Below are 13,597 nucleotides of genomic sequence, written 5' to 3'. Positions count from 1 at the left end.
GTTCACATCAACCCAGTGCCTGGTAGGCTCTATTAATACCTTCATTTTACAAATGAGCAGGTGGCAACTAAGAGGGGTAAGTTACTTGCTGGCAAAGATCACCCAATTAGGAAGTGATGGCACTGAGAACTCAAACCCAGCTCTACATGACACCAAAGGCTGAACTACTTTTTACCATAATTCCAGCCCATGGCGCCTCATTTGGTGGGGGAGGAAGACAAACAGATGCCTGACCAGTAATGGGGTAAGTGCTCTGAGAGAACGTCCAAGTAGGTCCGATGGAGATTTGCATGAAACTGGCATTCAGGAAGCATATGGCTCTTGTCCAAGTGGATGTTTGTAGACTTCTTCCCGTAGGTCAAGTGAATGGTGAAATTGTCAGTTTTCAAAGCAAACATTGACCATGAGATGAACTCAGTCTGACATGTGGCTACACAGGTGACTTGGTACCATGACAGGGAGACATTCACCTGGATGCCACAGCAATTCTCTCTCAGGCTTCAGAGTCAGGCAGACCTTGACTCAATTCAGATCTGGCACTCAGTAGCTTTATAACACCAGTTAGGAGACTTAACTCCTCTGAGCCTCAGGTTCCTACTTGTTGAAATGCAGATGAAATGAAAAAATGGAATGAAAAAGGTGGAAATGAACATGAAGCTCTTGGTATAAAGTAGGCATTCAATAAACAGTAATCACATATGAATTCTCATATAGGCTCGGATCTACCAAAATAATCCAAGATTGCAGGGCAAGTACTTCAATAGAAATGGAATCATTTGCGAAATACATAATTTGTTTTCCAAAAGCCAGTATAGTAGTGTTTTGTTTGAGAAGAATCTGACATAAAGATTCTAGCCTAAGAATTTCTCCCACTTCCTTCTGACTTTGATCATCCACACCTCTAATTACTGTGGATCATGAGTGATTCTTAGTCTCATCTTGTACCTCTCCACCCATTTTTCTTCCAAATGCACAGAGGTGCCAGGGGCTGCTGTGTTTTATAAGGGTCTTGGGTGACATCTTCCTAGGCATGAAAACTGTATTGAGACGAGTGCCTTTCTCAACCTTATGTTGCCAAGGGGTCTTCTTGTCAAAATCATGAGCAATCCTAAAAGGAGGGGAGTGAAGGTCACCTAAAGAAAAAGAGAAAATCCAAAGTCCCAAAGAAAAGCTGATGATTAAAAAGTGAATTTCCTTCTTCAGTGTGCAAAATGTCTCTTGAAAAAGTGGTTTGTGTCTAGAAGTTTTATGTCTACATTCAACATGCTGCATTTCAAGAAGCATTTCTTCTTTGATCCCTTGAGCTCCTTTAATACATCAGATGGGTTTTTAATACCCACAGGAATATATAAACTCTTTCCAAGCTAAACAAATGGAGGGTAAGCTGGAGAGTTAATAAACACACCTCTATAGTTCTGGCAACTTGCTAAGCCACTTCAGGTGCAGCACTGGGAAGCCCAAGGGAGGAACACAGACTGCTCTTTGAGGTAGGGGTGGTGGGCGTCACACAGCAAACAGCCACCAGGATGGAGACAATGCACTGCAGAAAGGCCGCCTGCAAACGTCAATAGTGTGGATATATCTCTGCACTCCTCCATTCCGCATGCAAATAAACATTCTAAAAATATTCCTTGGCTCTGCTGGTCTCCTACCCTCCGGCATGGAAGAGGAAAGCCTCACTGCGTCGTGAGCCCAGCCAAAGTTACATGTGCTCCCACCCAGCTTTCCCACACATTAAGAAATGTACAAATGGGAAATTGTTGTGAGACTAATTCATGTCAGGTAGAGACCTGCCTAGTCATTACAGACATGTGCCCCTCTCATTTTGCATCATGGACTCTCAAGGAAAAACAGTAATTTACATTTCCTGTACTAAAACCTCTCCAAATATGGCTTATCAAAGAGCAAGTAAAGATAGTAACATCTATACAACAATGGCTGTTCTATCTGGAGCCTCAAAGTTGTAATCATGCCTGCTTCTGAAAATAAGGCACTTTTTTCCTTTAAGCAACTGAGGAAGAGAATCAGTGAAATCCTGTCTCCAGTAAAGTGCTTCACTGAATTGAGACTCAGAAGAATTGGTACAAAAATCAATCAGAGGTTTTAATCCCAATTATTCTAATGTTTATGGGCCACATTTTCATCTTCTGGCGATGTTGCAACAATTCAAAATAAAGCTCCCAAGATAAGCATTTACTTCCCCCTCCTCCTTTTTAAAGTTTAAAGCCAAGATGTTTTTAGTAAACACAAACATACAGCACTAACTAGGTTGTTCATTGTAAGAGCTAATATTAAATTATTCAAGCCTAGCTCCATACCATAATATAAAAAGAAGGTACCTCTTTATTAAGGAATGAGTGGCAGGTCGTTAACATTATATGACAAATTGTTGAAAAACTTTTATATTTGATACAATCATATTTTAAATATTTTGCGATGGAAAGAAATTGCTTTTAGAATCCAAAATTTATTCCTATACCACCATCTGAGATGCATGGGCTCGACACTGTAAAATTCAAAGGGAGAACTTCCCTGGTGGTGCAGTGGTTAAGAATCCGCCTGCCAATGCAGGGGACACGGGTTCGAGCCCTGGTCCGGGAAGATCCCACATGCTATGGAGCAACTAAGCCCATGTGCCACAACTACCGAGCTTGTGCTCTAGAGCCCGCGAGCCACAGCTACTGAGCTCGTGCTCCACAACAAGGGAAGCCACCACGATGAGAAGCCCGTGCACTGCAACGAAGAGTAGACCCCACTTGCCACAACTAAAGAAAGCCCACGCGCAGCAACGAAGACCCAGCGTAGCCATAAACAAATAAATAGATAGATAAACAGAAATTCAAAGGTATAGGAACTATTTTGATTTTGGTGATCTATATTCTGCTTATTACCAGCCAACATGGCTAGATCTAAGAGAGTAAACGACAGCAAGGGAAAACCTGGAGAAAAATAAGGTGCACAACCCTCAATCTCCAAAGGGAAGAGCTTGACCCTTGGTGCTAATTTCACGGCAGAGTAGGAAGGTTGTCTTGTTTAGAACTAAACTAAGACCGTATAAAAGGGCCAATGATTATTTCATGGGAAATTGAATCTCATTTATTTACACGTTTAAAACAAGATTGACTACAGTAGTTTGGTAAGAGTCTATAGAGCAGGAGATACAAAAGTATTTCAACAAATTAGTGTATGCTTGCAAATTAAGTGGTTAAAAACTGTTACATTTTAACACCTACAAATTATATTATTCATGACCCTAATGTATTCCAGCTGGCAAAGTCTGTATCTAATTTGTGTAATGAAGTATCTGATCGCTATTGAATATGTGTAGTCCCTAATTCAGAATTCCAAATTTTTCATGAACCAAGAGCTCAAGTAGATCCAGGAAGTGGCAAAACTCCAAGATCTATATTATCTAGGACAATCTCATTGGAGCAAAAACCTCACCAACTACTTTTTCTGATTGAAACTATTAGTTTTATCTTCCAGGCTAAGAAATCTGGAAAAGGGGACTGACTGGAGTTCTGTGGTTTTCCTACAACACTGTCAACACACATGGGTTTGTGGACTGTGCTCTATAAAAATATCTCTATAAAAATATCACAGTGGTTGAGAGTCCGCTTGCCGATGCAGGGGACACAGGTTCGTGCCCCGGTCCAGGAAGATCCCACATGCCATGGAGTGGCTAGGCCTGTGAGCCATGGCCGCTGAGCCTGCATGTCTGGAGCCTGCGCTCCGCAACGGGAGAGACCACAGCACTGAGAGGCTCGCATATCGCAAAAAAAAAAAAAAAAAAAAAATGAGGGCTGTAGTTTTTTTTAAATCCCACATACAGATCCTGTGAGACAGGTATTATACCCCTTTCAGAGATGAGCAGACTGAAACCTACAATATTTAAATAACTGGTTAAAATCTTTGCATGGTTAAGTGCTATAGCCCAGACTGCAGCCCAATCCCAGAGCCCATCCTCTTAGTCTTTACTCCAGGAAGACACCATGTCCCCTTTATGCAGTGGGTCCACTGTACAGGTTGTACACTTGGTAAGATCCACTTGGTAAGAACACCTGCAGGGCATTCACTGAGAACAGTCTGAAGAATTTGCGGTAAATCACCCACCCAGCATAAGCCCTCAACAGGAAATTGGAGTCGTTTGTAGGAAAATGGAATCCCTGAACTATGGTTCTCTGAACTGTAGCCCACGAAACATGTCAACACAGCTTCGAGACCAATTACTTTCTTTCAGTTTAGTGGATAAATGAAAGGCGCGTGGGGAGAAGTGATGAGAGAAGAAAAGTGTAGCCACAGCTTTTGGGGCTTCCAGGAAGATGAGCAAAACTTGTGTGCAGATCCCAAAGTGAAACTGATGGCAACATAATTCTTATGAAAAGTGATGAGTAATACTACCAAAAAAAAAAAAAAAAAGAAAAAAAAAGGACACACACATAGACACACAAAACAACAACATAAAAATCTAATCTAATTTGACTTAGAAATTAATATCTTGCCAGCACTGACATGTGACAAGAATTTTAAAGCTCTGGCATTAAAAATGTGACACATGTTTAATTTCATTCTTGATTAATTATTTTTTAAATTGGTTATAAGTGTTTAACTCAGCAATTGATTCTCATTCCAAGGGAACCTTTGTGGATCCCTTTCTCAGCAAAGGGCGAGGCGGGTAGTAACAAGAAAAAAAGCAATGTACTGGAAAGTAGTTAAAACGTTGCATTCTTTTTAGATATCCAATTTTGTTAAGCTTGTTGACAGTCACAAATGCCCAGAAAATATGGGCTGAGTTGTTATAGACTGCTGTTTGAATAACAGATTAATTTAATAATCAGTGGGATATTGAATGACGAAAATTATTGGTTAACACAGCCAAACCACCAACCCTAATGACATTCTTATGTAAATTCTTATTTTCTTTTAGGCTCCTGCATTCTTAATAAACCCTATATTTTTGAAAATCCTTTTTTAAACATTGCATACTGTCCCTCTGTTATAATATATCTGTCTATGATATAGACAGATAAATGTCCACTTTTGGAGTTGCCACTGTGAAGGTTTCTATTTAGAGCAACTGAGTCACCTCTTGATGTTTTTTCCATATAAAGCCAACAAGGGATTCTGGAAACTGGACACAGAGATGGAGCTGGGAGCAGCCAGTCTTCAAAGATTGCTGGGGACCAAAAAGACTTTTACAATATGTCTAGAACCACCTGACATAGTTTCCTGAGTTCTAGCAAGATGTTTAGGCATCAAGGTCATCTGATGTCTTCTGAGAGATGGGAAGATTGTTAATGACAGTCCATAAGCAAACTGCCACATGAAGCACGTTCCCGTGGGAAGTGCACAATCCTTTGGGATTGTTGCTCTATGGTTTGCCGTTGCTTGTGGAGGAAAGTAATCGCTGCCTTGAAAATGGTTTGTAAAGGACACAGCTTTATATGTTCCATTGCGGGAGGCGAGATGTTTTTCTTTGAAAAAGATCTTAGTGCGTAATTTTTGAAATACTGTAATTTTCACCAAACTCAGTTTCCAACTCACTCATCGCCAAATACTGTAGAATTGTGTTATTTTTGAATGTCACTGCCCCTGACCTGAAGTTACCTACAAAGCTGGTCAAAAATTAGTAACTGCCTTAGAGAACTAGTCCTGCAAATTCTCATTCTTTCCAGGTAAAGGTTGACAAATTTCTACATGCATTGAATGTAAAGCAGATAGGCAAATTTAGCTGCCTGGTTGCCAGCAAACCTGTTGGCCACTGTACTGAAAAATCTACCTGCCATCAAGAAGGGAAAGCTGACAAAAGTCAAATAACATTATTTTCCTCATTAACATATTGCATTCCAAGAATACAAAGCTCATACAAAATGTTATCTTCATTCTTTGATAAATACTCACATATATCTTCCAATAAATTTTATTTCATAAAATGGAGAAAGGAAAGCCAGAGAGAATGGGATATGCAAAAAACAAGAATAAAAGAGTTCAATCCTTCAAAAGCCTTCAATGAGACTATTCTTTATGAGTTTATTCAGATTGATATGAGCATCATATCATAATTTTATAACAAAGCCTCACAAAAATTTTCGGATTAGGAAAAAAAAAATAGTCATGAATCGACTTCTCATTTAACTACTCACCCCAGCCAACCTGTCAATTTCTAATCCCTACAAAGAGGAGGAGGAGGAGGAAGAAGAAGAAACAGATGGGTCTGCTCTGTTAGGACCAGGGTATGCGTGCTGGGAGGGGTACATTCAGAGGTGCAGCAAATGGCCTGTCTGAATCAGGAGTTTCTGCTTCAAAGGTCAGTCCCACGTCACCATTATTGCTGTCATTTCTCCCATCATTTGGAATCTGATCATTTTTTCTCCCTTCCTTAAAACTTCTCAGTTGTTCCATACGGGTGTCAGGGTAGCGTGTGAAGTCCTTCAAAGGACTAGTACTCTGCAACAGGATCAAAGGGGCAATACGACTGGGGCCTTACTCATTCTTTGCCTCCGCTCTCATCTTGCCTCACCCCCATCTCTGTGTTCCAGCTTCCCTGAACTTCCAACCATTTGTGGAACAAACCACAACTTCTTTTGCCTCCACAAGGCTCTTCCCCCTGCCTGGATACTCCTGCCTGCTAACTCCTCCATACTTGGTGGTCTTATATTGGATGCTACTTCTTCCAGGAAGACTCTCTTGATCACTCCAAGCCTCCCTTCTGTGCTCCTGTGTGACATTTACTCTCTAATCCTGGCATGAAGCAGGGAGTGTTGACATTGCCTAGTTACTTCCTTGTAAACTCCATGAGGAAGGAACCATGTGTGCCTCATTCATTGCTGTCTCCCCACAGTGTAGCCCAGTGTCTAGGATATAATTCACAATCAAGAAATGTTCACTGAAGTCCTAAGCTATCTTTAATTTTTTTTCCTAAAGACTTATTTTCCTTTCCAGGCAAATTCCTTAGAAACATCCTTCAAGGTAATTTATGTACCAGTCCTCATATCTTAAAAACTAAATTGTCATCTCACAAATTAGACCTTAGAAATGGGCGAAGCCAATCTGTGATGTTAGAAATCAAGAGAGTGGTTATCTTATGGTAAGTGGGGTTGCGCCCAGAAGCGGGTAGGTGGGGGGCTTCTTGGAGGGCTGATGATGTTCTTTCACTTCTTAGCCTGCGTGCTGGTTACATAGAGGTGTCCTCTTTGTGAGAAAACTAATCAAGTGACAAACTTACAATTTGTACACTTTTTATATACGTTATATGTCAATAAAAAATTTACTAAAAAAGAAAGGAAAAGCACAAGCCCCTGTTCCTCTCCTCACTCAGACCCCAGAGCCTTTACTGTTTGCCTCCATAGTTTATGATGGAGCTGCTGGGTGGCGGTCTTAAAATAAAGCTTTGAAAGCAAAATTTTCCCAAGGCTCGGTATCTTTTCACTGCTGCCTGCAAATTGTGTATGGCCTTACTCAGCTTTCCAACCTCTTGTGGGTCTTCAACCCAGTGTGGAATTTCAACTCTGAAAAAGACTATCATGGGGGGTACAAATGCCTTCGGCATCAACTTCATTATCTTATTCATCCTTGGAGTCCCCAAAGCACCTACACAGTTTCCGGGCTGTAGCAAGAACACATTAACCTCCCATTGAATGAAAGGTAGTCTTCTCTTTAGTTTGAAACCTTTAGGTCACTTATTTTCATCAAGCAGCATTCATACCTTTGGTTTCTAACTACAAGTCAACAAGGAAAAATACTGCTTGCCCTAGCAGTTGTCCATCTTGGTTCTATTTGTTTTCTCACTTAGAATGGAAATGAGAAACCTAACTTACTCTACTAAATATGATTGCCTATCATTTGCTAAGAGATATTGGCCACCTCATAGAGTTTGTAGTTATGATAACTGGGGAGATAATATCCCTCTGCTCAAAAAGGTTCATAATCAGGACTTCCCTGGTGGTCCAGCAGTTAAGACTCTGTGCTCCCAATGTAGGGGACCTGGGTTTGATCCCTGGTCAGGGAACTAGATCCTGCATGCCACAACTAAAGATCTCACACGCCGCAACTAAAGATCCCGCATACTGCAACTAAAAGATCCCACAGGCTGCAACTGAGACCCAGTGCAGCCAAATAAATAAACAAATAGTTAAGAAAAAACGGTTCATGATCATCATAAAACCAGTAGCGTCCGCTTCACAGAGCCATGAATAGTCAACAATCCTTAAGTCATACATGAACTTTGGTCATCTGAATTACCTCTTTCTCCAGGGAATTCTATAGTAGTGAAGTGATGTTAGACTTTGAAAAGGAACATTTACATTTCAACAGAATGGCTTATGGATGTTAAAAACTTTTTATATTAAGTTGGTATGGTATTATGCTTGTGTTAAATGTGGCCATTTATTGAGTACTTACTCCCTTCCAAGCATTATGCTAAATTCACAACATAAATTTTCCCACTTAATTCTTATAAAAAGTCTATGATAGGCTTACCATTATTATCCCCCAAATTAATCAGGAAGAAGTTGAGTTTCAGAGAACTTAGGTTTTTACTCACGGTTACACAATTAGCAATTAATGGAGTTACGACTCACACTCTGAACCCTCTGATTCCATAGCCCCAGCACTAAACCACTACACTTCAGTGCTTTCCTCTGGTGGCTCTAAAGTCCTCAGCTGATGTAGTAAACTATGACATGGTGGACTGGGCAAATACAGAAGCTATTCTGCTCTAAACACTCAGACATGCTGGATGAAATAGTAAAACAAAACAAGTGTGTTTAAATACAAAGGAACTTACAAGAAAAGACACTAAAAGCCAACTTGTACATTTATAACTAAGTGTAAAAACCTGATAATCTGGTACTGTCTGGGGCTCTGAATGGGTAAAACAATGTTAGTGTGAGAAATCTAAATTTAAGCATAAACTACATGCTGCTTAGGAAAAATATTTACTGTAATTATATGATAAAGGGACTCCTAATTACAAAAAACATAACAATTACTTCTGGGCAGTCAATAGCAATAGGATACATGATTGAAGCCCAAATGTAAATCTACTGTGAAGAGAAACTCGGTCTCTATTCTGTTCCCACAAAAATAATCAATAGCAAAGATCAGCTCACAGTAAAAAATGACAAAACACATGAGAAAATAATCAACCAGGAAAGAAAGTAGACACAAGAAACAACAGGATTGGTACCTTCAAAATTTAAACTATTAAAATAATCGTAAAAGGCCTTTATTATTGGTTATAGAAACTTAAGAATAAGACTTTATGTAAAAAATATACAGATTTTTTAAATAAGCAAATAAAACTTCTAGAAATAAAAAAGACAACCTTATTAAAATCTCAATGGATTCTTTGCACACGTGAAACTAATATAGTATTGTAAATCAACTATACTTCAATTTAAAAAGAGAATGCAGTATTTTTAAAAAATCTCAATGGACTCTTTAAGCAGCAGACTAGACACAATCAAAAGGAAATTAGTGAACTCTAATATGCTTAAGGAAATTATGTAGAATAAAGTACACAAACAGAAATACATTTAAATCTAAATACACTTCAGTGATACTTCAGAACATTAAAGAGACACACTTTAAAAGCCATCAGAGGGGAATGAAAAGCCAGACTACTTATAAAGGTGCAAACCTAAAAGTCATAAGACAATGGAATAGGATCTTCAAAGTATCAATTTAGATAGCATGAAGTTAAATTATCACTGCAGAGTACATATTAAATAAGAAATTTCAAATAAAGAATGAGATAATTTATCACTCCCAGATCATTCCTGAAAATAACTTCTAATGTACTCTAGAACCAAAAACAATGGTTAAAAACAAAGGCAATGGTAAGTAAACAACTTGGTAAACATCTCATTTACTACAGGCAGCAATAACAGTAATAAAATATTTGGTAGGTTGAGAACACAGTAGAACTAAAATGTTAGAAAATACTACATGAAAGAGATGAGATGTAATCCAAGTTAGAGGTTCTAAGGTTTTGTTTGTTCTGGAGGAAGGAAGAGATCCTGACCAATTGAAATATGTTTAAAAGGTTAAGGGTAACCAGCAAAAGAGCAGAGTGTATACTTTTCTAGTATATACTAGTATACTGGTAAGGGAAAAAAGGGAATGGAGAAGACACAATGAATACAACAGAAGGCAAAAAAGAAAGAAAAGAAAAGAAAGGAAAGAGGGAGAAAGAAAGAAAGAAAAGAAAAGAAAAAGCATGGGGAAGAGAAAACACAAAATGACAATAGAAATAAATACAAACTTATTGGTAAGCAAAATACATTTTAAAAGATTAAATCTGCAATAATAGAGATAATGAAATTTCAAATCCAGCTATATTCTATTTACAATACAAAATCCTAATGCAAAATGACAAAAAAAAAAAAAACTTGAAAATGGAGGGAAAGGGGTAAATATGCCTAGAAAATATTACCTAAAGAAGAACTACTAATCCTATGCTATTATCAAACAAAATAGGCATTAAAGCATAAAGACTTTCATATAAAGAGTGTTATTACACAATGATAAAAGGAATGATTTATTAGGAAGCTACACCAGTCTTGAACAGAAATATCCATGGTAATATAGCTTCACAATATAGAAAGCAAAACAGAGTGAATGACATGAAGAAATGGAAAAATCCATAAGCCTGGTGAGAGCTTGACATCTAAAACAGACCAAGGAAAACAAAGTTTGAAACACATAAACACACCTGATCCAATGGATACATATTAATCCCTGTACTCAGCTTTTAGAGAATAAAACTTGCTTTCAAAAACACGGGGACAAATACTAGAATACAAAGCAAGCTTCCACACATACTAAAACACATGTGTTATACAGATCACGATGTCATTTAATTAGATATCAATAATTTTAAAAAGATAGCCTCAAAACCCATATATTAGGAAATCTTAAAACACTATTTAAAAATTTACAGATCAAAAAAATGGTGAAAGTTAGAAAATTGTTAGAGCTGAGTAACAATGAAACTCTCTATACTAAATTTACAAAGATAAACTGGAATGTAGAGAGAAAGTTTATATATATATAATATATATATAAATGAAGCTGAAAAATGAAATTGAAAAAGTTAAGCATCAAACACAATATCGTAGAAAATAAAAAACAGGGTAAATCCCAAAAACATAGAAGAAAGGTAATGATACAGATAAGAAGCAAAATAAATGAAACAGAAAGTCAAAGAAACAGAGAGAATGAAACAAACTAAATGATGGTTCTTTGGAAAGAAAAACAAAACAAACCTATCTGCGCCAGTATGGAGAGGGAGGGAAAGAGGAAAGGAGGAAACACAAGAGGGTGCGAAGGAGGGAGACAGGGGAAGAAGGAGAGAGTGATTTAAAAGGGGCAAAATCACAAATATGGTAACATTTTTAATGAAAAGAGAACACTGTTTACAAATGTATGCAATAAACTTGAAGAGTGAGATGAAACAGGCAATTTTCTCAGAAATATAATCACCAAAATCATTTAAAAAAGAAATGGAAATTCCAAAGAGATATCTAACCACTAAGGAAACTGAGTGACTGAAAATTTACTCACACACAAAAACAAACAAATAAGCAAAAACCCATCAGCCACTGACAGTTTTATGGGTAGTTTTACTAAATCTACAAGAAATATAATTTAATCTTACACAAAATGTTAAAGATATCAGAGAAAGAAAGAAGACTCCTCAGGTAATTTTGTGACAATAAAATGACCTTAATAGCAAAGCCAAATGACAGGACAAGTAAGGGAAAGTATAGTCCACTCTCCTTTTTGAGCACAAATGCAAATATTCACAATATAATATGACCAAATGAATCTAGTAATATGGTTTTTGTTTTCCATTTTTTGTAATCATGACAATGAAAGTCCATCCTGGGAAAGCAAGTATGTTTTCATATTAGATAACCCATCTACTATTAAAGATATTTATAATATATACGATATAGTTCATGATTTTAAAATTTTTTAAATTATATGAATGTAACAACATATTTAAAAAGTATTTTAATAATGGATGTAGAAAAAATTTTCGATAACTTTTAACATCCATTCAAGTTTCAAACAGTAACAACCAGAGCAACAAGTACACTGGAAGAGGTTTTCTTTAACCTAATAAATGGTTACCAAGAACTCATAGCAATTTAGGAAATGGATAATAATTAAGGTTGCACAACACTGGAATGTGCTTGATGTCCTTGAATTGTACACTTAAAAATAGTTACAATGGTAAATTTTATATTATTTATATTTTCCTACAATTTAAAAACCCTATATCAAACATCATATTTAACATGGAATTATTACAAGCAATTCCTTTAATTAGGAACAAGACACAGTTGTCTACTCTCACAGCTTCTATTCAACAAATGTATCAGAAGTCCAGTTCAATAAAACAATAATTAAGTGTAGAGATTAGAAGGGAAAATTTTACAAATGATATTACTCTGTACGAAAAAAAGTCCAAGAGAACCCATACACAAACTATTAGATCTAAAAGAGCAGTTAGCAGTTGGATGCAGGATATTTAACATACAGAAATCAGTGAGCTTCTCATATGTTAGCAATTACTGATCAGATAATGTAGTTTTAAACATATGCCATTTCTGATAGCAAAAAACCATAAGCTGCTTAGGTATAAATCTAACATAAAATTATAAAACTGTATTGACAGGTATGTAAATAAAGAGAGATATTCGGCTTATAAGTGGGAAGGTCCAGTATCATTAAAAATAGCACTTATCTTCAAATTAATCTATAACTTATAGCAATTTTAATCAAAACCCTAGCATAATTCATCAAAATTAATAAGCTGATTCTAAAATTAATACAAAAGAGTAAAAAGGCAGTAATAGTCAAGTTGATTTAGAAGAAGAATAAGAAAAAGAGATTTGTTCTCCTGGCTATCAAGTCACATTACAAAGGTATAATAATTAAAGAGATATTGTGTTGACACAGGTTTTGGCAAACCATAAAACCTGAAAACAGATCTGCAAATAGATGGGAATTCAGCCCATGATACAGGTATCATAATATATCTATTGGAAAATAAAAAGTACTCAATATAAAGTGCTGGTTAACAGGCCAACTATATGGAAAAGGACCAAATTAGACCCTACCTCATGACACTCACACAAGTAAATTCCAGAGGGATTAAAGTTCTAATGTGAAAGGCAACCCTTTAAAGTGTTCAGAATAAAAATATATGAGAATATATTTATTACATTAGGGCAGACACTATTTTCTGAAACAAGGCAAAAAATGCACAAATTAAAGAAGAAAATAAGAATAAATTAGACTACATTAAAATAAAGTCAAAAAAAATTTTATATGCATCTATAGACTTCTATAAAAAGTGAAGAGATAGACCAAAGAATAAGACACATACAGAGCAGAGAACTGCAAAGAAATCATACCTGAAAAGAAAGAATGCCCAAATCAGTAAGAACAGATCCACCACCCAGTAGAGAACTGCCAACAGGAATGAAGAGGCCAAAGACCCCAAATGACCAATAAAACCGGTGAAAGAGGCCTGACCTCATTAGTAATCAGGGACTCTCATATTAAGCCTCCAAGAAATCATTTC

The 13,597-nt window shown here is 36.9% G+C and overlaps 1 protein-coding gene across 1 annotated transcript in view; it reads right to left on the bottom strand.

Moving 5' to 3' along the window:
• The window catches only part of CACNA2D3 (calcium voltage-gated channel auxiliary subunit alpha2delta 3), a 784,136-nt gene that overhangs the window by 34,044 nt on the left and 736,495 nt on the right, over positions 1–13,597 (bottom strand). The window lies entirely within an intron of this gene.

This window comes from Delphinus delphis, chromosome 10, assembly GCF_949987515.2.
Source record: "Delphinus delphis chromosome 10, mDelDel1.2, whole genome shotgun sequence".
NCBI lineage: Eukaryota > Metazoa > Chordata > Mammalia > Artiodactyla > Delphinidae > Delphinus > Delphinus delphis.
Note: the sequence above shows the minus strand (reverse complement) of the source record. Positions and strands in the feature narration are given on the sequence as shown.